Source organism: Felis catus, chromosome C2, assembly GCF_018350175.1.
Source record: "Felis catus isolate Fca126 chromosome C2, F.catus_Fca126_mat1.0, whole genome shotgun sequence".
Taxonomy (NCBI): domain Eukaryota; kingdom Metazoa; phylum Chordata; class Mammalia; order Carnivora; family Felidae; genus Felis; species Felis catus.
Window position 1 is genome coordinate 123,824,574 of NC_058376.1, and position 27,164 is coordinate 123,851,737.

Consider the following 27,164-nt stretch of genomic DNA (forward strand, 5'->3'; position numbering starts at 1 on the left):
ATAAGAATATATAACAACCGTAAATATTTATGCACCCAACATGAAGGCACTCAGATACACAAAGCAGCTAATAACAACATAAAGAAAGTAATCAATAGTAATATACAATAGTAGGTGGCCTCAACACTCTACTTACATCAATGGATAGATCATTCAAACAGAAAATCAACAAGGAAACAGGGTCTTTGAATCAACACTGGGCCAGATGGATCTAAGAGATATATTCAGAACATTGCACCCTAAAACAGCAGAATACACATTCTTTTCAAGGACACCTGCAACATTCCCCAGAATAAATCACATATTAGGCCATAAAACAAGCCTCAACAAATTCAAAGATCGAAGTCATACCATGCATCTTTTCCAACCACAATGCTATGAAACTAGAAAGCAACCACAAGAAAAAAATCTGGAAAGAACACAATACATTCAGGTTAAATAACATGCTCCTAAATAATAAACAGGTCAACAAAGAAATCAAAGAGGAAATAAAAAAAATACATGGAGACAAATGAAAATGAAAACATTGGGGCGCCTGGGTGGCGCAGTCGGTTAAGCGTCAGACTTCAGCCAGGTCACGATCTCGCGGTCTGTGAGTTCGAGCCCCGCGTCGGGCTCTGGGCTGATGGCTCAGAGCCTGGAGCCTGTTTCTGATTCTGTGTCTCCCTCTCTCTCTCTGCCCTTCCCCCGTTCATGCTCTGTCTCTCTCTGTCCCAAAAATAAATAAACGTTAAAAAAAAAATTTAAAAAAAAAAAAAGAAAATGAAAACACAATCGTCCAAAATCTTTGGAATACAGCAAAAGTGGTTCTAAGAGGGACATTTATAGCAAAATAACTCTACCTCAAGAAGCAAGAAAAATATCAAATAAACAACCTAACATTACACCTAAAGGAGTTAGAAAAAGAATAACAAACAAAACCCAAAAACAGTAGAAGGAAGGAAATATTAAAGATTAGAGTGGAAATAAACAAAATAGAAACTAAAAAAAAACCCAACAGAACAGATCAATGAAAACTAGAAGCTGGTTCTTTGAAAAGATCAACAAAATTGATAAACTTTTAGCCAGACTCATCCAAAAGAAAAAACATAAAAGAGGACTCAGATAAACAAAATCAGAAATGAAAGAGGAGAAATAACAACCAGTACCACAGAAAGACAAACAACTGTTAAGAGAATATTATGAAAAACTATATGCCAAAAAACTGGATAACCTAGAAAAAAATGGATAAATTCCTAGAAACATAAAACCTCCCAAAACTGGATCAGGAAGAAATAGAAAATCTGAACAGACCAATTACCAGTAATGAAATTGATTCAGTAATCTAAAACTCCCAACAAACAAAAGTCCAGGACCAGACAGCTTCACAGGTGACTTCTACCAAACATTTCCCTATTCTTCTCAAACTATTCCAAAAAATTGAAAAGTAAGAATACTTCCAAATTCATTCTATGAGGCCTGCACTACCCTAATACCAAAACCAGATAAAGATACTACAGAAGAAAAAAAAAAACTACAAGCCAATATCTCTGACAAACATAGATGCAAAAATCCTCAACAAAATATTAGCAAACTGAATGCAACAATACATTAAAAAAATCATTGACCATAATCAAGTGGGATTTATTTCTGGGTTGCAAAGGTGGTTCAATATTCGCAAATCAATTAACATGATACATCACATCAACGCGAAAAAATAAAAACCATATGATTGTTTCAATAGATGCAGAAAAAGCATATGACAAAGTACAACACTCATTAATGATAAAAAAAAAACCCTCAACAAAGTAGGTTTAGAGGGAACATATCTCAACATAATAAAAGCCATATGTGAAAAACCCACAGTTAATATCATACTAATTTGTGAATAACTGAGAGCTTTTCCTTTAAGATCAGAAACAAGACAAGGATGCCCACTCTCACCACTTTTATACAACATAGTACTGGAAGTCCAAGCCACAGCAATCAGACAAGAAAAAGAAATAAAAGGTATCCAAATTGGTAAGGAAGAAGTAAAACTTTCACTATTGGCAGATGACATGATGCTATATATAGAAAACCCTAAAGATTCTACTAAAAAACTACTAAAACTGATAAATAAATTCAGTAAAGTCTCAGTATACAAAATCAACATTACATTTCTGTACACTAATGATTAAATGGCAGAAAGAGAAGTTAAGAAACAATCCCATTTATAACTATACCTAAAAATAATAAAATACAAAGGAATAACTTAACCAAGAATATGAAAGACCTGTACACTCTGAAAACTATAAACTATTTTTTTATTTTGTGAGAGAGAGAGGTCACAAGTTGGGGGGGGGGAGATCAGGAGGGGGGAAAGGGATAGAGAAGGGGGGCAGAGAGAATCCCAAGCAGACTCCATGCCCAGTGCAGAGCCCAATATGGGGCTTGATTCCACGACCCTGGGATCATGACCTAAGCCGATATCAAGAGTCGATGCTCAACCAACTGAGCCATGCAGGTGTCCAAAACTATAAACTATTGACTAAAGAAACTGAAAATTTCACAAAGAATTGGAAAGACATTCCATGCTCATGGATTGGAAGAACAAATATTGTTAAAATGTCTATACCACCCAAAGCAATCTACATATTTAATCCAATCTCTACCAAAATACCAACAGTACTTTTCACAGAACTAGAACAAATAATTCTAGAACTTGCAGGGAGCCACAAATGACCCTGAACAGCCAAAGGAATCTTGAAAAAGAAGAACAAAACTGGAGGTATCAAAATCACAGATTTCAAGATATACTGCAAAGCTGTAGTCATCAAGATAGTATGGTACTGGCACCAAAACAGACACATAGATCAATGGAATAGAACAGAAAACCCAGAAATGGACCCACAGCTATATGGTTAGCTCCTCTTTGACAAAGCAGTAAAGAATATCCAACAGAAAAAAGGCAGTTTCCTTAACAAATGGTGCTGGGAAAACTGGATGGAAACATGCAGAAGTATGAAACTGGACTACTTTCTTATACCATACACAAAAATAAATTCAAAATGGATGAAATACCTAAATATGAGACCTGAAACCATAAAAATCTTAGAAGAGAGCACAGGCAATAATTTCTCTGACATCAGTCACGGCAACATTTTTCTATATATGTCTCCTGAGGCAAGGGAAATACAAGCAAAAAACAAATTTTGGAACTACATCAAAATAAACAGCTTCTGCATAGCAAAGGGAACCATCAACAAAACTAAAAGGCAACCTACAGAATAGGAAGAGATATTTGCAAATGACATATCTGATAAATGGTTAGTATCCAAAATATATAAAGAACTTATAAAATTCAACACCCAAAAGACAAATAATCCAAGTTAAAAATGAGCAATGACATGAACAGTCATTTCTCCAAAGAAGACATCCAGATGGCCAGCAGAGATGTGAAAAGATCCTCAATATCATTCGTCATCAGGGAAATGCAAATCAAAACTACAACAAGATACCACCTCACCCCTGTCAGAATGGGTAAAATTAACAAGAAACAACAAGTGTTGGCAAGGATGTGAAGAAAAAGGCACTCGTGCACCATTGGTGTGAATGCAAACTGGTGCAGCCACTGTGGAAACAATATGGGAGTGTCTCAAAAAATTAAAAGTAGAATTACTATATGACCCAGTAATTCCACTACTAGGTATTTACCCAAAGAAAAGAAAAACACTAATTCAAAAAGGTATATGCACCCCTATGTTTATGGCAGCATTATTTACAAGAGCCAAATTATGGAAGCAGCCCAAGTGTCCACTAACAGATGCATGGATAAAGAAGATGTGGTATACATACATACAATGGAATATTCCTCAACTATAGAAAAGAATGAAATCTTGACAGGTGAAATAATATGGATGGAGATAGAGAGTATAATGCTGAGCAAAATAAGTCAGAGAAAGGCAAATATCCTATGATTTAACTCATATGTGAAATTTAAGAAACAAAACAAAGGAATAAATAAAAGAGACAAACAAAAAAACAGACTCAACTACAGAGAACTGATGGTTAGCAGAGGGGAAGTGGGTGGAGGGATGGGTGAATTAGGTGAAGGGGATTAAGAGTACAGTTATGATGAGCACTGAGTAATGTATAGAATAGTACATTCTATCACTATCATGTACACCTGAAACTAATATAACACTGCATTAACTATACTGGAATTAAGTTTTTTTTTTATTTTTTAAATAAGTAACTTAAAACGAGTATCTTTTGCTCTACTCATATTATCAAACCTTTATTTCTTAAAACATATTCAGCACAGCTATTTCCCATGTCTGATCATTTCAGTATCTGAAGTTGTACATCTAATCGTCTGATTCTGTAGCCTGTTGTTTCTGCTAATTCTCATTCATGGTATCCCGTGTCCTGGTGCGATTTTATGATTTTTGACTTGAACTTAAATGTCCCCTGGAATCTTACACCTATGAGAACTCTCTGAGCCTGTGCTGACCTTGGCTTCCTGCAGAGATAACGTGTCTTTGTTTCTGCCAGTCACCTGTAGGAAGCACCAACTCCCAAATGTAGGGAGCACTTTCAGTTAGACTTTTTCCTTAAGGAATTCAGGCTACACATGAATTTGGGCCATGTATCCATGTGAGAGTCAACTTTGGCTTAAGAATTCCCAGAAGAGGGTGTTTGAGTGGCTCAGTCAGTTAAGCATCCATCTGACTTCAGCTCAGGTCGTGATCTCACGGTTCATGAGTTCAAGTCCCCCATCAGGCTCCGCACTGACGGTGCTTCTCTCCCTCTATGCCCCTCCCCAACTCATGCTCTCTATCTCAAAATAAATTTTTAAAAAACCAGAATTCTCAGAAGAGGCATTTCCCCTCATCCACATAGGGCCAAGTTGTTCTTGTTTTCTCTTGTATGAACAGGGTTCATTTCTTGGTTACTCTTATATTACAGGTGTAGCCCTTGGGGCCCCAGATTTTTGCAGGTGTCCTTTACTAAACTTCTTACTTGGGCAGGCCCCAGGATTTATCTGTATTCTCCCACTCCCAGCCCAGCATCAACATGGAAACTTAAGGTCACCAGTGTTTGGTAACTCCTGGAATAAAAGCAGGCACTGTGCTCCATCCCAGTGTCCATACTCCATCCAGTTTCAGGCTCTATGATTCCCTAGTTTCCTACAATTCAGTAGCATAATTTTAGAAGTATTTTATCTGATATATCACTGTTATCATTTGGAAACTTGTTCAGGGTATTTAAGGCATCGTTGCTTCAGAAATGAGAGTCTTTGCACAGACATTGCAGGCAAAAATATTAGGCATTTCCCATCTCAAAGAGAGGCTTAAGCAAATCTGGGCTGTGGGTAAGTATTTTCTAAAATATCACTCTCCCTTCTCTTTCTCGTTTTCAGTAATTCTCCCCCATCCTGAATGTACTTAATTCCCATTGTTGTACTCTCCCCCCTCGATAAAAAGAAAGGTGTAAACTAATTATGTTAAAGTATGAATGAGTAACAACAGTTTATCTCCTTTCCCTGGTAGGTTACATATCACAGGTAGTACATTATGTTATCAGGAAACTTCTTAGATTTTCTCTTCCTTAAAAATTAACATATTGAGAGGATCCTGGAGAGATAGAGTCTGACTGAAGGAGTGACTCCACGATTTTAAGTTACAGGAATCTGTCAGTCAGAGATCCTTCCCATTAGCCACAGGCCAGATGCATAGAGACCACTCCTTCTTTAGACCCCCCTCTGTCCTCTAAAGACCATGAAGTATCAGGTGGGCCAAGAGGTTCATAAGTTCAGTTGTGAGCTGGCCTGCCACACCACATGTGTGGATCCAGACCCCTCACCCAGCAGACCCACCATGGAACTGTACACATGAGCACATTAGATTCAGCCCAACCTGCCAGCATGGTGGGTGGCGAGCTTATGTCAGATGGCTCTTTACAAGCTCCCACAGCTTACTTTCCTCCTCTATCTCTCACCAGCATTTCCTAACCTCTTGCTCCAGGCAGAGAGGAGCTTTGAGGAGGTAGAGTCACTGATGCATGCAGGAAGAAAAGTGGATTCTAGTGTTTAGACAGCTTGTAACTCTAGCATCTGGGTAATGCTTTAAGTACCTGTGTGTATCCTGTGAGATCCTTAGAGAATATACCAGACAGTGATGAGAGCCCCTAACACCATCTGCCTATCTTTTGGGATGCTTCCCTCTCTTCCATCCTCCCTCCCAAGCAAACTTAGGGTCCTAGTCAGCTGTCCTATTGCTGCTTCCCCTTAGAAGGGGCCCAGCGATGTCACCTGGGAAGACTGCCAGCAATCCCTTGAGGGACCTCAGGTAGCACTTCCTCTCACACATACATGTGACTAGATGGTGTTCTAGTTATATATTGCTGCATAATAAGCCACCCCAAAACTTAGTGGCTTATAACAATTGTTACTTTTGTTTATGAATATTCAACTTGGGTAGAACTTTATGGAGGAGCTCATCTTTGCTTACCAGCTGGGGCAGCTCAACTGGGGCTGAAGGATCCATCCCAAGATAACCTAAATGGCTGGAAAGGTGGTGTCATCTATTGGCTTGGGCCTTCTCATAGCATGGCACTTGGGTCCCAAGAGTAAATGTTCTACTACGTTCAGGCAGAGGCTGCAAGGCTTCTTATGATCTAGCCTCAGAAGTCCAGAACGTCATTTCTGCTTCATACTAAAGTTTTGTTTTTGTTTTTGTTTTTAGTAATCTCTACCCCCAACATGGGGCTCGAATTCACAACCCCAAGATCAAGAGTCACATGCTCTTCTGACTGAGCTAGCCAGGTACTCCATTTCTGCTTCATTCTAAGTCACAATGCCAACCCAGATGCAAGGAAAAGATGATTGGATGACACTCTCAATTGGAATAGTAAAATAGAAGATGTGGTCATCTTTACTACACAGGAATCTGAATGAATAAGAAGGTTTCAGAATTTCAGTGTGTGTGTGTGTGTGTGTGTGTTTGGGATGGATGGTCATTTATCCATTCATTCGACCATTCAACAAGCATTTCTGAATACTTCCACAGTATTCAGGTAAGGTAAGACCTCACTCCCGAGGAGCCCCTAGTCATGTGGGGGAAGCACACACAGATACATGAATGTGTATATTTATTTATCCATTCAACACACATTGTGCGAGCACCTACTGAGTGCCAGGCCCAGTGCTGGGGCACAAGGTGGCCAAGTTGGACAGGCCCTATCCTTATGAAGTTCACAGTTTGTTAGAAAAGACACCAAAGCTATGATTACAAAAAGTGTGGTGAAGGCTCAGAGCAGGGCTTCATGGGGCTGGGAGGGTCTCTGGCACACAGATGTGACAAAGTCTCCCTGGAAAAGAGGTATTTAAGCAGGAACCTGTAGTGAGAGTTTATGCAGATGAAGGGGAGGAAGCAAGTATGCTCTTAGATGTTTAGTGAGGTGTGTGCTTGCTCATGCACATTGTGTGCATGTATCTGTGTGTATATCCGTGTGTGTGCATGTTGGAAGCATGTACAAGTATGTATGGGTGCATGCACATGTGAGTGCATATATGCACACATGTGTTTACAGAAACACCAGGACCTCCTCTCCTTCACCAGGGCTAAGCTGATGGACTGTCCTTACTCTGCAATTCAGAGGCCTGGGGAACAGCACCCTTATCCCTACTGCCTCACATCTCAAGGGCATGACCCATCCCTTTTTGCACTCATTTGAAGCAGACACACATCCCTGGTCCCCATGCAGGCACATGTTGGCATGACCTGTGACTGGTGTGCAGCACTGAAAAGAGGAGGCAAGCTCCAGACCCAGCTTCAAGGCAGTCTGTCCACTTCCAGCTCAGGCCTGCTGGGGCATCCTTGGGACCTCCCAGCTCTCCTGTTGAAGCTGCATATAACCCGAGGTCAGGATAACACAGGGGGGAGGGCATAGGAGGGGGGCCCTGCCACTGACCAGACTAGACTGCCAAATGCAGCCTGGACAAGCCCTTGCTCATCTCTGGGCTTCAGAAATCTGTGTTGTAAGAAGGGGATCCATCCTATGAGGAAGAGACCCTTTCCTTCTGTGAGTCAGGCAATGCTACCCCAAAGATAAGTGCATAAAAGCTCTCTAAGGGCCACTCTAGTTTGCAGTCCTTTTCTCCATGATAGGGAGGTTAAGGGTAGAAGGAGTAGGCAGAAGAGGGAGGGAGGTGAGGAACAAGGCTGGGCCTGACCTGGGCTGTCACATGGCCCCAAGGGAAAGCTGTCCCAGTCCCATGTCCCCAACTCACCAGCCATCTGCTCCTCAGCACACCGGGGAGAGAAAGAAAAGCCAAATAATAATCATAGCAGTTATAATAGTCTCAGGACTATTCCAATCATTCTCTCTTGGCCCTCCCGTTGCCCTATAGTCATCTCCCTTCTGTCAGGATTTAATTCAACTGCACATAATCAAGAGCAACAGCAATGGCTAACAGTGGCTTTAACAGGATAAGTGTTTCTCTCCCACATAAAAGAAATCTGGAGGCAGGCACTCTATGCCTGGTATGGTGACTCCACAAAGTCTATAGGGACCCAGGCTCCCTCTAGTTCACTGCTCTTAAGTTAGTAGAGCCTAATCCTTATCTTCATGTCTAAGATGGCTGCTACAGTTCCAGCCATCACATCTGTAGACAAGGAAGTTCTTTACCTTTTTTTTAGTTAACTAAAAGGTTTAATGAGGTATAATTTACCTAAAATAAAATGCATACATTTTAAGTATAGAGTTTGATAAATGTTGACAAATTTAAATGCCCACATAACCACCACATCAGCTGATAAACAGCACATTTCCATCTCCCTAGAAAGTTCTCTCATGCTTTTTGCCATCAATGCTCCCCTTTGACATTACTATAGATTAGTTTTCCTTTTCTAGAACTTCATATAAAGTGCAATAATTTAAAATTTAATCTTCTGAGGAGGGCACCTGTTGGGATGAGCACTGGGTGTTGTATGGAAACCAATTTGACAATAAATTTCTTATAAAAAAATAAAAATAAAATTTATTCTTCTGTGTCTGGATTCTGTCACTTAGCATAACACTTCTGAGGTATACCATTGTGTGTATCAGCAGAATTTTATTGCTGAGTAATATTCCACAGTATGGATGGGCCATTGTTTATCTATTCACACATTGATAGACATTCACTTATTTCTTCCCCTCTCTTTTAGAAGACTTTCTAGAAGTTCCACATAACATTTCTTCTTGGATTTCAATAGCCAAAAACATTCACATGGCCACATGCAGCTACAAGGAAGCTGTGAAATGTAGACCTTCAGTTGGGTGGCAGTTGGGATTTTTCTTCTAGGAGGAAGGGGCAAGTGGATGATGGGCACAAATAGAGGTCTCATGTGGTAGACTGAGAAACCAAGACCCAAAGAAGCAGTGATTTCCCTAAAGTCATCTCTGTTCTCATAACAGAGAGGGTCAAAGCTCCAGATTTAGGGCCTTTTCAATCTGTGCCCAGCAGACCATCTCACATGGAGTGGGAATCACCCACTGGCCAATGTCCACAGAGTCTAGGTTACCAAGAGAGAGCATCGTGAAGTAGCCAGCTGGCATCACGAAAGAGAGATCATGCTGATGCCATGGAACATTTGACTGAGCACCAGGCTTTTACCCAACATGTCAGTAATCTGTAAAGCCATCCAGTGGGCTAGTTACTCCTGTTAGCCCCATTTCTCAGAACAAACCGACACTGAGAGAGGTTAAGTAACTTACCTAAGGTTATACAGCTAGCAAATGGCATCTCTGGGGTTCCAGACCTGCAGTTCCGCTGAAGGTCAGTTCTGACCACACCGAGAAATACACTTTAGAGTCGCTCAACATCCTTTCCAACAGGTAGAGGAGACTGTAGCTTCAGACGCATAAATAAACAGTCCTTCCAGAGCCCCTGTCGGCCTCAGGGGCCTGCCACAGACCCCTACTCTCCTAATTCACTCAGGACTTCTCATAACTCCACTCTCCATTTCATGCCTATAACGTATTAACATAAACAACGGTGCTGACAGCAGCTCAGTTCTAACAGGCTCATGCTGGAATCTGACTGATGATTTTCATCAGGGAAAAGACTAAACAGGTTAAGATGATTAAATTTTCTTAAACCTACAGCTAAGCCTAATCAAAGCCATTTGTGCAGAGGTGTGTGTGTGTTTTCCTTTGCTGGAAGGTTGATTGGCAGTTTCAAATAGATGAATATGACTTCTGGGGGAACAGAGTTAAAATAAGGCATTTTCCACAACTTGCAGACATTAACAGAGGCCACTGCCACTTCTCGGTCTGGGCTGGAACTATTGTTTTCCCTGAGAAACCTCTAATGATGAAAATAAAATTCAGAGGATCTATGTTTCATCCTCTCCCTTCCTACTCCTCCCACCCCAACTTGTGTTCTTTTATAATTAGAGCTGTGTTGAACAGATAGGAAAGGGCCACAGCTTCCAGAAATTTGAGGGCGAAGGAACCTCTCACACAGCCTGCATGCATTATCTTGGGCAGGGCCTTTCCCCCCTCTGAACCATGGCTGCCCTGTCTGTGCAATGGGAGGCTGGCCCCAGGGATCTCTTGTATATCACTCCTGGTCAGTAGAATAGAGGCAAAGCAAATGGGGCAAGGCAGGAATCAAGCTCCTTATGTGTGATGTTCTTTGTCACACTGAGCTCTCAAGAGGACTTGCTGATTATGATTAGGTCACATAACCTACCTGGATACTGAAGAAAGTGCACATAGGAGAAGGGAGGATGAAACTCCGGACCAAGACAATACTGCCTGGCTGTTCTGCCCTCTGATAACACCAGATGTCAAAATGCTGACCACCCCACCCACCTATTGGGAATGCATTTGTAGGCTCTTACAGACACCTGCTCACTGCACAGTATAGCTCCCTAGTGATGGCTATGCACTCTCTGGCTCTTTGACCCCTTTGTCAGCACCCTCCTAAGTGATCCTCCTCAGAGCCTCTTACAGCTCAGGTTCCTCTTCCCAGTAGGCAGGTCCTATCAAGATGGCTTGAGCCCTAGTCTGTCCACATGACAGGAAAAGCTCACGTGAGGCTGCTCTACAGCCACTGCCCTTGCCCCTCCCCCTGCCACCTGGGGCCACTCCAGCCAGCCCTCCAAGTCCCTAGAAAGAAGCAGGCAGCAGTCTGCATGTTTGCAATCACCGCCAAACTCCAGGCGATATATGCTATAACCATTCTCAGTGTCCTTCCTTCTACTTCATGTAGCAAGACAGCCTATGAGTTTCTGAAGCTCAGCAAATATCATGCCAAGGGGTAGTGCTAGACTCCTCTTCTGACAGCCCGCTTCCAATCACCGCAAGTACTTCTGAGGTCCTATTAATCTGTTTGGGGGAAGCATTTCTTTCTTCCCCATGGAGTAGAGGATATGGGAGGACACAAAGACACCTGAATTCCGTTCAAATCTCTATTTTCTTTTATGTAGGCTGGAAATAGATGATAAGGGTGAGTAGTCACTGGACCATTTCTGCTACCTTTTAGTAATCTGCATAGATGCGGCTGGTATCTTACTTTGTAATTTTTTTTTTTTTTTAGTTTTGGGGCTTCAGCCAATATCCTAAAATATCAATATGGGGTTACACAGTTTTTAGGGTCTTTCCCAGGACTTTTTCCTGAAAAAAAAGGGCAAACTAAACCCAAAGCAAGCAGAAGAAAGGAAATAAAGACCAGAGTAGAAATAAATGAAATAAAGACTAGAAAAACAATATAGACGGGGCGCCTGGGTGGCTCGGTCGGTTAGGTGTCCGACTTCAGCTCAGGTCACGATCTCACAGTCTGTGAGTTCGAGCCCCGTGTCGGGCTCTGTGCTGACAGCTCAGAGCCTGGAGCCTGCTTCAGATTCTGTGTCTCCCTCTCTCTCTGCCCCTCCCCTGCTCATGCTCTGTCTCTCTCTGTCTCAAAAATAAATGAAAACATCAAAAAAAAAAAAGAAAAACAATAGAGAAAATCAACAAAACCACAAGTCATTCTTTGAAAAGGTCAACAAAATTGACAAAATTGGAGCTAGACTGGCCAAAATGAAAAGAGAGAAGGCTCAAATGACTAAAATCAGAAATGAGAGAGAAGACATCACTATCAACCATATAGAACAAAAAGGGTTACAGAAAGGTCCCATTTTCCTGGACTTCACTTTGCTGAGCTTCATCGACATTGTGTTTTGCAACAAACTGAAGATTTGGGAATCCTGCACTAAGCATCTACAGGCACCATTTTCCCAACAGCATTGGCTCACTTTGTGTCTCTGTGTCACATTTTGGTAATCCTTGCTTTATTTAAAAATGTTTCATGATGGTTATATTTGTTATGATGACTTATGATCAGTGATTAAACTTGCTGAAACCTCAGATGATGGTTAGCATTTTTTAGTAATAAAGAATTTTTTAATTAAGGTCTGTACATTGGTTTTTTAGACATAATGCTATTGCTCACTTAATGTATAGTGTAAACATAACTTTTATATGCCCTGGGAAACCAAAAAATTCACTTGGCTCATTTTATTGTGATATTCACGTTACTGCAGTAGTCTGGAACAAAACTCACACTATCTCCCAGGTAAGCCTGTAAAAGGAAATACTTCAAACAACCATATGCCAACAAGTTAAATAACTTAGCTTAAATGGACAAATTCCTACAAAGATAAAAACTATCCAAACTGGCTCAAGAAGAAATAGAAAATCTAAATAGACCTATAACAAGACAGGATAATTAGTAACTTTAAAACTTCCCACAAAGAAAAGCCCAGGCTCAGAGATTTCACTGAATTATATCAAAACACTTAAAGAAAAATTAATACTAAAACATCATAAACTCTCCTAAACAATAGAAGAGAACACTTCCCAACTCATTATGTGAGACTAGAATTACCTTGATACTAAAACCAAAGACATCACAAGAAAGCTAAAGATCAATGATCTCTTATGAATATACCTGCAAAAATCCTCAACAAAATACCAGCAAACTGAATTAAGCAAAATAGAAAAAGAATTATACACTGTGATCAAGTGATATTTATCCCAGGAAGGCAAGGTTGGTTTAACACCTGAAAATCAATGTAATACATCATACTAATATAAAAAAAGGACCAAAAAAAGAAAAAAGACACCCACATGATCATCTCAACAGACACAGAGAAAGCATCTGTCAAACTCAAAAGAGAGGAGACAGAAAAAGGTGCTCCGGACAGAGGAAACAAATTAACCAAAGTTACAAGGGAAGAAGTTTTATTTGGGGGACGAACAGGGAGTAAAGAAGATATTTTCAGAAGGAGATGAGGGAGGGGTTCAATCTATGGAGAGCCTTGAATGCCAGTTTAAGGGATCAAAGGGGAGCCATGAGAGGTTTGAGCAGAGTTCTGACATAATGAAAATTGCATTCTAGGAAGCTAATCTGGACCAAATTATCCAGTGATAAATTTATATACACCAATGTGACTCTAAGGTACAGATAACAATAACCAAAATTTCCTGGAGGGTGACTTGGAATCTAATTTACTCCCACAGTAGATACGTGTTTTGCAGATGGAAGTATACATAGGTTTTGAGGCTCTCTTCAAGAAAAAGAAAATAGGTGCGTCTGGGCAGCTTAGTCAGTTAAGCTTCTGACCTCGGCTCAAGTCATGATCTCCTGGTTCATGAGTTTGAGCCCCACATCAGGCTCTGTCCTGTCAGCACAGAGCCCCCTTCAGATCCTTTGCCCCCACCACACACACACATCTCTGCCCCTCTTCCGCTTGTTCCCTCTCTTTCTCTCTCTCTCTCAAAAATAAATAAACTTAAAAAAAATTTAAAGAAAAGAAAATTACAAATCAAAATGAAGTAAAAAAATAATATATATTTCAAATGAAAAAAATATTACTACAAATTACAATATGCCCATGACTACTCCAAACCATGCAATACAAGGAATAGAAAGAAGAATCTTAACCAATGGAGTTATCATATCTGACTTTTTCAAACTGTACAAAAACATATGCCCAGGTGAACACACTGCACGGGCCCTGGAAGGATCCCTATAAATGAGCAGCCCTGAAGTTTGAGCCTCCTTTGCCTCGTGGTGAATCTGTCCACAAGTATGCTGGAGCCAGTGTGTATGGGCTCATGAAAAACCATCATTCACACCTCTTCTCAACTTAATGTTCAGTGATGTCATGTTGGTAGATCAGCCATGGTGGGAACACTTGGGACGACAGAAATCATCAAAGACTACATAGTAGGACTTTTCCCAACCTTAGAAAGCTGGTTGTTAACCATTTGTCAGTAGAACACTGAATTTGCTCCTATTTATGGCTTAACGTGTAAATCCAGTTCAGGTCCTTGGCACAAAGTCCCTGTCATTGGCTATCACAGCTGGACTATTCAGAGGCCAAACTCATTAGCCTCAGTATCAAATCAGGAGAGGTCTAAGGCAGTGGGCTCAGTCTTCCATTTGTGCACTGACCACTCTCACCTTCTCTGTCCTTCACCAACCAAACCCCCCAAAGCAGCCCTGTAAGTGGTGCCATGCAGGTGAGACGAGGACATTTCAGATAAGGATCAGGGGTGACCCTTTTCCAGGCCTAGTAAGGGCAAGGAGACAGGGTCACAGGGGAGGGAGACTCTCTAAGCTATGAGCCTTGAAGTCCTCCAGGATAACAACCCTAAAGATGAAACCAGGCCCTAAGCCATCTCAGTGCCCCACTGGCTTCCTGCATGAGGTGACCTGAGTCTCCTGGATTAGGTGACATTTCCAGCCTTCAGCACTCTCAAGGCAGTGAGGCCCTATCTCCTCCCCCATGTCCACATCTCTCATTTCCCCTCATTTCACCTCCGGTTCTAAGGAGCCCCTCATTCCAATATGATGAGCTAAGAGGAGCCCATGTTCTTCTCCCTGTGCTCTCCAGAATTCATAGGCCTTGACCCTCTCCTTACTCTCCCTTCCTACTCCACAGTGAGGCTGCCTCGGGTTTTAGTGGGCCTCCAGCCTGCCAGCCTTCTCCACCCATTCTCTGGACCTGCAGGCCCATTTCACAAACAGAGAAACTGGGGTTCAGAAATCAGAGTCACACTGAGGCCTGCCTGACTCTAATGTCCACATCCTTTTCATTCTATTACATTGCCTCTTGAATCAGTGTGGGTTATGTCACCCATCAGCAGGGAGCCAGTTCCCAGGAAGAATACATTCCAATCCCCCACAGAGGGTCCAGAATGCAAAGAATTCCCCAAGTGGTTGTCCCCAGCTTTAGGGCTGTGGGTTGAACACACAGGAGAGCAGACATGATAAACACAAGGATCAGAAGGCATTAGATGGGGATAGGGCAGTGTCCCAGGGTTGTGGCCTGAGGACATAAGTGAATGGTACTCAGTGGGCCATACCTGGCTCCTGCCCATCTCTAGGAATGCTCGTGTCTAGGTGTGTGCAGCATCCATCAGCCAGGGTCATAACTACTTGTGACACAAGCATAACCTGCCCAGGCTTTACGTGAGCACCCTTTGGAAATAAGCACTGACACCAGCAATGATTTAGGGATGGCACTTTGAGCCAAAAGATGTATGGTTGAATCTTGGCTCTGGTACTAACTAGACATGGGACCACATGTCTAACCTCTCTGAAGCTCAGTTGCACTCCCTGTAAAATGGAGGCAATTAAAGTACCCACCGTATGGGGGATCAGGGGGATTAAGAGAGATAATGCATGCAAAGTGTTTAGTGCCTAGCACGATATATGGTAGGAACCATATATCGTGGTTATTGTTGCTAAGATTGCACTATACCTGACAAATGTTTGCTGACTGAATGAATGGCAGTCCTTGCCCAAAGTTATCCAGCAAACCAGAGATGAGAGGCCAGTTCACTCAGGGGAGGAAGTGTAGTCTAATGGCTAGGCACATATACTTTGAGGTCATAGCACACCGGTTCAAAGTCCCAGCTCAGCCTAGACAAATTACTGAACCCATCTGTGCACCAGTTTCCTCATCTGTAAAATGGAGACAGTAATAGTATCTAATTAATTAGATAAATAGGTATAGATAGGTATAAAGGATATATATTTTTAAAGGATTAAACTAATATTTGTAAAGAACTGAAAAAAAACAGTGCCTGGCACATTTTTTGCCGTATCCAGGTGTCAGCCTATCGCTGTTGGCCAATAGGAGGACACTGGGCCCCAGGACTAAATTATTCCCTCCAGGAGCTTTTGCCCCAGGCACATCGCCCCATACGGAAGGTCTCCCACAGCTGCCAGACCTCTGTCATCTGTACCACTGGCCCCACCACTCACCCTGCTCAGATTTCCAATTATTTGTCCTGTTTTGAATTCAAGTGGGATATTAGCAGTGAGTCTGGCTTTATTAATGGCGGTGTCTTTAGTGTTATCGACTTTCTCACTCACTCCTCACTCTCACTCCAAGAAGCTCTGTTTCCTTTAATTAAGCCCCATGCTAAGTGCTGAGCAGGTGACGTGAGTCTGGAAAGGCCTTTGTTCTGGGACTTAGGCGCTTTCTCATGGACTGGATGTTGGAGAGACAGTGCATTGCTGCCTTTGAAGTCTGACATCCATCCCCACAACCAGAGAAGCGGGACAGTGTGGGGAGCCAGGCCCGAGCAGCAGAAACCTGGATCTCTCCCCAGTCTGTCTCCCTTATACCTATGAAGTGGGGGTGGGGTGCATGAGAGCATCTCCAAGCACTGTGACATCAGCCTCTACTGAGGATTGGATGTATTAGGCCAGCAGAGGGGAGGTTCCATTCTGCAGACTCAGTGGTGAGGTAACAAAAGCCACAGGTACCCCAAAGGGAGCAAGGCACAGAGAAAGCAGCCCAAACTTTGCATTACAGAGCATAGTTTGAATCCTGGCCCTGTTGTACCTTGGCAAGTTACTTAAGCCTCAACTCCCTCCTCTGTAAAATGGGGCGAGAGGGGAACCTACCTCTCAGGAAATGACAGACCTTCAATGCCAACGCTGCTATTAGGATCTCACTGCACAAAAAGGTTGCTGTTTGAGGGATAATTCCAGCCTCCAAGTCCTGCTTGGCCTTCACTACCTCAGTATGCCTTTCTGATCGCCAACACTGAATTAAGCCCAATCTTCTCGGCACGTGTTTCTACATAGTGTCATGGACAGATGCACGCACACATCCCAGCATGCGTCCCACACTATGAAAGGATGGTGGACAGCTATGGCCTGCTGCTTATTCTATTTTTGGCAGCTGAGTAGAGAGGGAGGCAGGCTCAGTAAATAGCAGGCACTTAGTGACGGGAACAGCTGAGTTCAGTTCAATTTACTTCATAGTAATGGCAACACCATCATTGCCAAGTAGACCCAGGCGAGACAGGCCTGCACTTAGTTCTCTAAGCTTTTCTAAGCACCATCAGAAAAGTGAGAGCCAAGGAAGGTGGTTCACTGTTAAGTGAGGACACGGAACGTTGTGTGTCAGTCCCCAGCATAGTGGCCACCCCATGGAAATACAGAACAAATGTCACAGAATTGTTGATGGCCACAGAGGCCTTGGATAGTGATTGCCATGACGAACGTGACTGGCTCATCCAGACAAGTATTGGCACATGCCTCCCTGCCTCACCATGTGGTTGGAAAGCCCCATACCCTTCTGCTGGCCCCCAATGCCCACACACGTCCCAAGACAACCACTACACTCTTCTGCATCATCTCCCAGCTGAGGGGGCTGCTATGGAGTGGGCTGGAAGAGAGACAACCAGGAGACCTCTGTCCAGTGCTAAATGGAAGTTTAGGGGCCTATGTTCCAGAGGTCTGGGGCGAGGAGCCTCATCCCAGGCACTGCCACCAATTTTACAATTAAACCTCTGCCCCTCCCCCATGGGGCCTTCTCACTTCCCTATGAAGCCCTACCCACCCTCCCAATGTCTCCTCGGCTCTCTCATCAGGATGCTCCCAGAGCACCCCTGGCTGGGGTGATTCTCCACAGCACACAGGGCACTTCCTCCTCACAGCCCCTGGCTGCAGCTGGCCACTGCTTCTCTTACCTCCCCTCCAAGACTTGGGCTCCTCCGGGCTAGGCCTGCTCTAATTCTTCTCTGTGTCCCCGGTACCTAAAGGAAGAGCCAACACAGAGCAGGCAGTCAGGACAAGTCTGGCAACCCGGCTTCAGTCACAGAATCATGTGATTTTGATTTTGATAGTCTCTACATTTCACTCAGTTTTGGAAGAACCTACGCATCACTCCTGGACACTAGTCCTGTGCCTTCTGTACACATCACTTCTGGACACTAGTCCCGTACAAGTCAGAACTAGTGGCCTCTGTGTGAAAGACCGAAGCCCACTCAAACTGGTTTAAACAGACGAGAGCCGGTAAAGTATTGGATTCAAGTACACGTGAATCACCCACGTGTAGATTCAGGTGCTTGACCACGGACCTAGGAATTGCTCTACGTTCCACTTCCCATGAACTTGCGTCACATTCACAGTCGCTTCCCCCAAGAAGTAACCACATGGCCACCAGGAGCTGCACTCTGAGTCTCCCGGTTTAGCAATCCCAGAGCACAGACGTGCCCCTCTCCCGGTAGCTCCAGCAGCCTTCCCAAGGCGGTTTCTCATTGGCCTGGCGCGAGTCACGTGCCCAACTCTGACCACATTACTGCAGCCAAGAGGAGTGGCGCTCTGATTGACCAGCTCCGGGTCACGTGCCCACAGGCGCCTAGGGTGAGAGGAGTCTAGTCAGCACTGCCCACAACACGTGGACTGAGACTGGGATGGGGGTTGGGCAGAGTGGATACCTTCCCCAAGGGAAATCATCATCCTCTTTCCAAAAGGAGGAGAATCTACACTGGCAAAAGAGAATCAGGCAAAACCAATTAATACTCACTGCAGCACTTTCATTAAATAAGGAAAGAAATGCAACAAGTCCAGATTGCAAAGGAACGTCTAAAAGCCTTCAGGAGACAGCACACCAAGCAAAAACAATCCAAGCTAGTGAATATGTAAATAAGAACCAGCTCTATCTCGCTGAAGCTCGACTGGGTGTCTCAGACTGTCAGAGCTGTAGGAGGTGAAAAGAGAGCAGGCTGGAGCAGTCCGGAAGGCTTCCCGGAGGGGTAGGTGAGGTTTGAAAGGCTGGCAGGCTCCAGAAAAACGAAGGATGTGTTTTGGGGCTTCCATGCTCAGGCATCAGGGAAATGGTGCTGGTCTTGGACGTCATACCGGGGCACAGAGCTGTCACAGAACCATGGTAGGGGTGGGAAGGGAGGTGAAGGGTAGGAGAGCCTCGCCCTTCCCAAGAGCTAGGCTCCACCCACAGGACCCGAGCCAACAAGATCAAAATCTAATTTACTCATTAGGCGTGTTTCTTCTGTACAAATCAAATCATGGGCTATTTTTCCACATCGTAAATATTGTTTTAAACTCTTGCTCATAGGCAATTAGATTACAAGCATCGCCTGGTGAGCTATACGCCAGCGCATTTGGCGGGCCTCTGGCAGCGCGTTTTGCTAGCAGTTTCCTTTTGAAATGTTTCCCAATGATTTTTAAGGGTCTTTGAAATCTTCTCCCTAGTGATGCGTGAGGGCCCTTGTCTGTGGCCATTAATCTCCATAACAGCCCAAGAGAGGCTCAGGCTCATCTGTGTTCATTTCCAAACGGCCTAGCTGAGCTCCACACCACTCCCCATTTCTCCCGGTTGCTCTTCACCAGTTAGCGACGCTCCCCTCCCCACCGCCTTGTGGGGAGGTCTTTTTTATTAATTAAAGACCCAGGAAAGCATACTGTCTAAGCACCAGCCATTTTGGGATTTATATTTCAGTGCCAAGTTCTTCACTCCTTTTGAGCAAGTTATTCTATCTGTCCTCCATGGGCCTCAGTTTTGAGACCTGTAGAATGGGGTTGATTCTTGCCTCACTAGAGTGGCCCCCTATTCTCTCTGCTGGCCTTTCTGGGCCCTCCTGAGCTCCCACAGCTAACTAGAAAGACTTGTATTCTTGCTTCTCTCCAAAAGGCTCCCTTCCCTTTCAGAGCAGACCCTAGCCCCTTCATGTGCCCTCTCTGGCTCACATTAGGCCCTACCCTGAGGTGATAGCCCTCTCCTTGACACCCACATAATCCCAATCTGATCTGGCTGGGCACCAGGGACACCTCCTCCAGGACATGTTTCTGTGCCTTGGCCCTCGGTTACCTATATCCTTTGTGGACATCCATCCTATGAGACAAAGTTTAGTCTCTGATAATAACAACAATAACTATAACCACCTTTTACTGAGCACCTACTATGTGCCATTCTCTATGGTAGAGGCTATATGTGCTATTTCTTTCAGTCCTCCCAACAATCTTACACTGTAAGTGTTACTATTCCTATCTAACAGATGAGGAAACTGAGGCTCAGAGAGGTAACGTGACACATCAAGTTCACACAGCTTGTAATGGCTAGGCCAGAATTTAAAGAAGGATCTTGTACTGACCTTTTGCTGTGTCAGGAAGGGGCTGGACCTCTTTGAATACCCACAACCGTCCATGAAGCAGGTAGTGCTATCCCCATTTCAGAGAAGAGAAAATAAAGGACCAGAGAAGTGGCATCTCCATCCACAGTTTCTTAGCTGACCCATGGAGTAAGAGTTTAAGTCAGCTGCTGACTTCACAGACCTACTCCTCCTACCCTTCACCCCACCCACACACAGCTCCAGAGGTGTAGTTGCCTTGTCCCCAGACTAGGGGACAGCCCCACTTCCCAAGGGTCCCAAGGGACCAGCCCACCTTCCCAGAGACAGTGTACCTGCTCGGAGCCATGTGAAGGACAAAGGTTAGAAGCCCATACTCATGGAGAAGGTCCAGAGTGCATGACAAAACACAAAATCTCTTCCAGTGGGTTTTTCATTCCTTCCTTTCTTCCACAACTATTTATGGACCAGCACTCTGCACAAGGGGGTACCTGGCTCTGTGTCCTTCCAGGAAAAAGTCACTGCCTGTGTCCCAGCCAAGAGCGTTCTGGGGAAGGGCTCCCAGGGTTGCTGGCTGTCCCGGGGAAGGTGTGTTGAGAAGCAGCAGTTGGGCACTGACACCCTGGAGTCTGTGCACCAGTGGGCAGGGCTGGGAACAGAGTCCTGACCTGGGGCTCCCCAACCCCTAAGCTGAATGGAGGGAGACAGACCTGGATTCCCACAGTAATATCTGTCCCCAGAAAATGATGCCAGCCCTGCCCTAAAAGGGAGGGTGGACTGGCCTTTTGGGGACTCCACGGAGTTGTGAAGGCAATAAAAGGGCTCCCTACCCACTATCCCAGGCCTGGTGGGGCTCCTCTGTGAGCCTGGGGTGCTGAGATGGCCTTCTTGAAACACAGGCAGCTTCTTCCCAAGGGTCTGATTCTGACCACCCTGTTTTTTCCTCCCTGCAGTTGTTTTTGCTGAGCTGGGCTTTGACCTCCATCAAAGGGCACTGTGTGAGGCCTCCACATGAAACTTCCTTTTGTCATTGTTAAGGGATCTTGTTGCTGACACCGTCATCCAACATGTCACAGCTCATCCTCACGACACTGACTTCCAAAAGTCCTCTCAGTCTCAACACTAGGAATACTCAAGTTTCTAATGTGGTGGACGTTATGAATCCTACATCTGATCAATTTCCCTTTTTGCCTTGGTTGCTAAGAAACCCAATCAGTATTCATTTCTCTCAGCAACACAAGGTATAGGACCTTGTGTTACAGGCATTATTTTCTGTTCCTTGTTGAATTTTCCCTTAGCCCAAATTTCCTCATGCATTTTTATTAAATTCTTTTGGGTTAAATATATTTCAATACAAACCTCAAATCTAACACTTTGCTGCTGTGTGACCTGCAGAAAGTTAAGTAACCTCTCTGAAACTCTGCTTCTTGACTGCTAAAGTGAGGAGAGAGACACACATACCTCCATAGAACTGGTGTAAGGGTTAAATAAGAAAATGTGGCCTAAACACTTGGCATAATGCCTAGAACACAGTTACCACTCATAATCATTAGCTATTATTACTTTTATTGTGGAGACAAAAATAAACAAAATTAAGTAAAGAAACAGTCACTGGCTTGGGAAGAATTCTTTTATGTTCTCTTTGGTCACAAGTGAAGATCAGGAGCTGAGAGTGGTTAGAATTTAGCCCATACTCCAATCACTGGTCTGCCCAGCTGGCCTCTGCTCGTCCACATGCCTTCACTGTGTGTCTCACATATCGTCTTTCTGAAGGAGCCTAGAGTGCCCTAGAGCACTGATAGGATGGAGTTGGGACTGGCTCTGCTCCTCCTCTCCAATGTTCTCCAAGATTTGAACCCTCGGTGGTAGTGGCTGGGCAATCTGTTGGGGGTGGCGATCTTACGAGAAAATCATCTAGGGAGAGAAACAGGTCTGTGGAGGAGATATGGGCATCCTACAGATTCTGGCTCCATTTCTCTCCTGTTAGAATCACAAAAGCTGGAAGGTTTTGCTTGAAATGCATCTGACCCAGCCACCTTAATTTGCCCAGAGAGGCCCAGAGAGGGAGAGGGATTATACTGTAGTCACACATCAATGTATGGGGCTTCCTTGCCTGCTCCATGACCCCAGCCAAGACTACTCTCCTAAATTCCAGACCCATCTCCAACTGCCCACCTGACACCTCCAGTCTGAGGTCTGATGGGTGCCTCACATCCAAAATCAAAATCCTGATTTCTCCCCAAACCCATGCCTGCATGGGTTTCTTCATGGGTCTTTCTCCTGCCCTCTGGTTATATGTGAACTCCACTTTTCCAGTTGCTAAAATTGCGAATTTCAACATCATCCTTAACTATCTCTCTCCCTCTACTTTTCAATATCTCTCTTTCTCTCTTGCTCTTTCCTTGCCCCCCACTACCTCCACCACCACATTTGATCTATCACCAAATCCTATCATCTAGATTTTCACCACTTGTCATCCCCTGGCCCAGACCACCATCTTCCCTTGCCTGGGTGGTCTCTTTACTGGTCCTCCTACTTTTTCCCTGGGCCCCTAAATCTATCCTGAACATGGGAACCAGAATGTAAACATAAGCAGCCCTCCGGTGGCTTCCAATTTTGCTCAGGGTAACAGCAAAGTCCTCCCTATGACCCACAGGCCTTCCATGATTTGCTTCCTCTATCCCCCACTTCTCTGACCTCATCTCTTATCCTTCTCCCCCTCACCCACTCCACTCTAGCCAAATCTGCCCTTCTTCATGCTCCCCCACACTGGGCCTTTGCACTGGCTGTTTGCCCAACAAACGTTCTTCCCCCAACATCCACATAGTTTCCTTACTTCCTCTATGTCTTTACTCAAAACTCATCTTCTCCCTCATATAAGTCATATGATTTTTGACAAGGGTCCCAAGGCTACTCTATAGGAAAAGACAGTCTTTTCAACAAATAATACTGTGAAGGCCAGACATTCACATGCAAAAGAATGAAGTTGGGCCCTTACCTAACACCGTTTATGAAAATTAACTCAAAGTTGAAAAGACCTGGGCATAAGAGCTAAAATTATAGAACTCTTAGAATAAACCACAGGAGAAAAGCTTCATAAGATTAGATGTGGTGATGACTTCTTAAATATGACACCAAAGGCACAGGTAACAAAAGGAAAAATAGATAAGCTGGACTTCATCAAAATGAAAACTTTGTGCATCAAAGGACACTATCAGCAAAGTGAAAAGACAACCACAGAATGGGAGAAAATATTTGCAAATCATATATCTGATAGAGGTTTAATATCCAGCATATATAAAGAACTACTAAAACTCAACAACACAAAAGAAACAACTCAACTCAATAATAGGAAAAGGACTTGAACAGACATTTCTCCAAAGATATATAAATGGCCAATAAGCACAGGAAAAGATGCTCAATATCATTAATCATTAGAGAAATGCAAATCAAATCTACTCTTCACTACAAAACCTACTCCTCACTCATTAGGATGGTATGATGTGTGTATGTATAGATAATGAAAAACAAGTGTTGACAAGAATGTGGAGCAATTGGAACCTTTGGGCATTTGCTGGTGGAAATGTAAAATGGTGCAACTGCTGTGGAAAACAATATGGCAGCTCCTCAAAAAATTAAACATAGAATCACCATATGACCCAGCAATATACACCAAAGAATTAAAAGCAGGGACTCAAAGAGATATTTGTACACCCGTGTTTATAGCAGCATTATTCTCAATAGCCAAAGGTGGAAACAACTGTCAGATGAATAGACAAAGAAAATGTGGTACATGCATACAATGGAATATGGGGAGTTAGTGTTTAGTGGGTACAGAGTTTCAGTATGACATGATCAAGAAGTTCTGGAGAAAGATAGTGGTGATGGTTGCACAACAATGTGAATGTACTAAATGCCACTGAACTGTACACTGAAAAATGGTTAAAATGGTAAATTTTAGGGGCGCCTGGGTGGCTCAGTCGGTTAAACGTCCGACTTCAGCTCCGGTCATGATCTCACGGTCCGTGAGTTCGAGCCCCGCGTTGGGCTCTGTGCTGACAGCTCAGAGCCTGGAGCCCGTTTCAGATTCTGTGTCTCCCTCTCTCTCTGACCCTCCCCTGTTCATGCTCTGTCTCTCTCTGTCTCAAAAATAAATAAACGTTAAAAAAATTTTTTTTAAATGGTAAATTTTATGTTAAGGTATATTTTACCCCAATAAAAACAAATTTTAAAAATATACATAACTCTCTCTAAAATTTCTACTCTCCACCTACAAGATGACTCATATCTCTCTCTTTTCTTTCCTTTATTTTTTCTTCTTAGTGCTTATGACTATCTAATACATTATTCTATTTTACTATTTTGTTGTTTATTGCTGCCTCCCTCTCATAAAAAAAATGTCAGAATATAAGCTCCATATGGGCAGAGATTTTTGTCTGTTTGCCAATGCATCCCCAGCACCAAGACTGGTTTTGGCACCTATATAAACATCTGTTGAATGAATGGAAGGCACGGAGGGGTGTTGGAGGCCAAGAAGATGCCTCAGGCCATCTCAAGCAAATTTGCAGTTCCCTAGAGGGGCTCTGACCCTAGAAAGGGGCCAGGACCCTGGAGGTACTTCCAGGCTTCCGCTTCCCTCAGCGCCCAGGGAGCTGCTCTAGTAGGTTATTAGTGTGACTGCCGGAAGGGCAAGGAGTTCATGGGAAAGGAGCTCATCAGAGCCACAAGAGAACCAGGAAGGACCCCCCTTCTCCTGCAAACACTGCCCAGTCCCCTGTGGGGAAGTGGCTGATGGGCGTGCCCCCAGCAGGGGCAACTGACAAGCCAAGCTCTGGACCAATAAGTCAGCTACAAGCATTTATTGGGCACCCACAGTGTGTCCAGCTCCTTGCTGAAGTTATGGAGCCAGCAGGAGAATCATTCAGGTTCTAAGAGTTTTACCTGAGGATGGACACACACATATGCACACATATGCATGTACACACCCCCCCATAGATAATACAGGTGAGAACTGAGTGCTGTATGAGACAGGTCATGCAGCCTGACAGTGTCTCTTCCCTTTCTCATGGGTTCTTAACTCTTTTACGCAAAGAATTCCTGCTCCTGTCCCTGCCCCACCTGTTCATACCTGATCCCAGTTAAGTACATTATGCTGGCCATACTTTAGTGTGAAGTTAACCTAAATGTTCTTTCTCCCCAAGATCTTTAACTTTCTACTGAAATTTCTTTTGTCCTAAGAAGTGAATGTGAGGTTTCAAATGTGGTGCAGTCAGGGGAAAAACCATATGTGGAAAGATCTCCCAGGACCTTAAAATGGGACCCTAGAGGAGCTCTGTGTCTGGTGTAGTCCTGAGGGCCTCAGGGAAGAGGTGATCACCATGAAGTGGAGGGGGTGTGCCCAAGAAAGGGGTTCCTGTCCCAGAACAAGCTGGATGAGGTAACAGGGTATAGGGGAGTGGGGAGGAGATTGTGAACCCAGCTGACTAAAGCCAAGATACAAAGGGAAGAGGACATTTTTTCATTCTGATGACCCAGGATCCATGCCTGATTGATGGATATTCATGGAGCTTCCTTGTACCATGCCCTGGGCTAGGCGCTGGGGCCACCATCAAATATTGTCCTCATCCTGGCAGAGTCCCACAGCCCAGGCATGGAGGCCATTACATAAAAGAGAGGCTTGAGGGGATAGGGTAGCCCAGAGATGGGGCTCCTTGCTCAGACTCCAGGATCAGGAATGACTTCCAGGAGGGGACACCATCCAGACTGGGTCCTGAAAGTTTAATGACAGTTCAGCAGGTGTAGAGGAAAAGGAAGAGATTTACAGCTCAGGAGATGGCATATCCAGAGGCTTCACAAGCACTTCAGGAGTAGTGAATGCTTGGTGGCTGAATGTCCAGCAGCTAGGAGCAAGGAGAATGTTGAGATCAAAGACGTCAGTGGGGACTAGATCCTGGGGGACCTTGGGTGTCACACTGAAGATTTGAGCTTTCTCTTTGAGTCCAGAGTTTTAGGCTGGAGTGTACTAAGGTCAGATCTGGGTCTTGGAAGATTTTTCCTACTGCCCTGGGGAGACTGGATGGAGGCAGGGGTGGGGGGCAGCTAGAGCTGATGGAATCAGTTGGGAGTCACAGAGGAATCTGGAGGATAAATGAGGATGGCACCAGAACTTGGAGATTAGCCAAGGAGAACTTAGCTGTGGGGAAGTGAGGGTGAGGGACTCTCAAGAACAAGCCTGAAGCTGAAGCTTGGGCAGCTGGGCAAGCAATGCCCCAGTCTGTGTGTCTGAGGTGGGGAAGAAATGATGCCAATGATTGTGAAGTATTGAGGTGAGATCTCTTTTGGGCATGCAGGTGGAGACCTGTGAAGTACTGAGCTCAGAGGGGAAGTCTGAGCTGAAATACAACCGCTCACACAAAGAGGGTAATAGGACCAGGGATGTGATCACACAGAGAAGGCGGAACGAAGACAATAGAGCTCAGGGAGCATCCCCAGGGAACAGTACTCAAGATTGGGCAGAAAGAGATAATACTCCAAAGCTGACGAAGAAAAACCAGTTCTGGGAGTGAGAGGCTGCATAGCCACCTGCAGGTTGGTCATTCAGTCACTCAACAAATGTATGTCTTGTGATTGGAAGGAGTGATACTGAAGAGAGGGGCTGAGAATTGTTTCCCCACTTAGGGAGCTTGGTCACCCATGCAGCCTCCCTTGGTCAGAGCTCTCTCCAAGCCCAGCAGGAATGGAGTCCTCATAGTCCTTCTGTCCTTGCTCCCCAG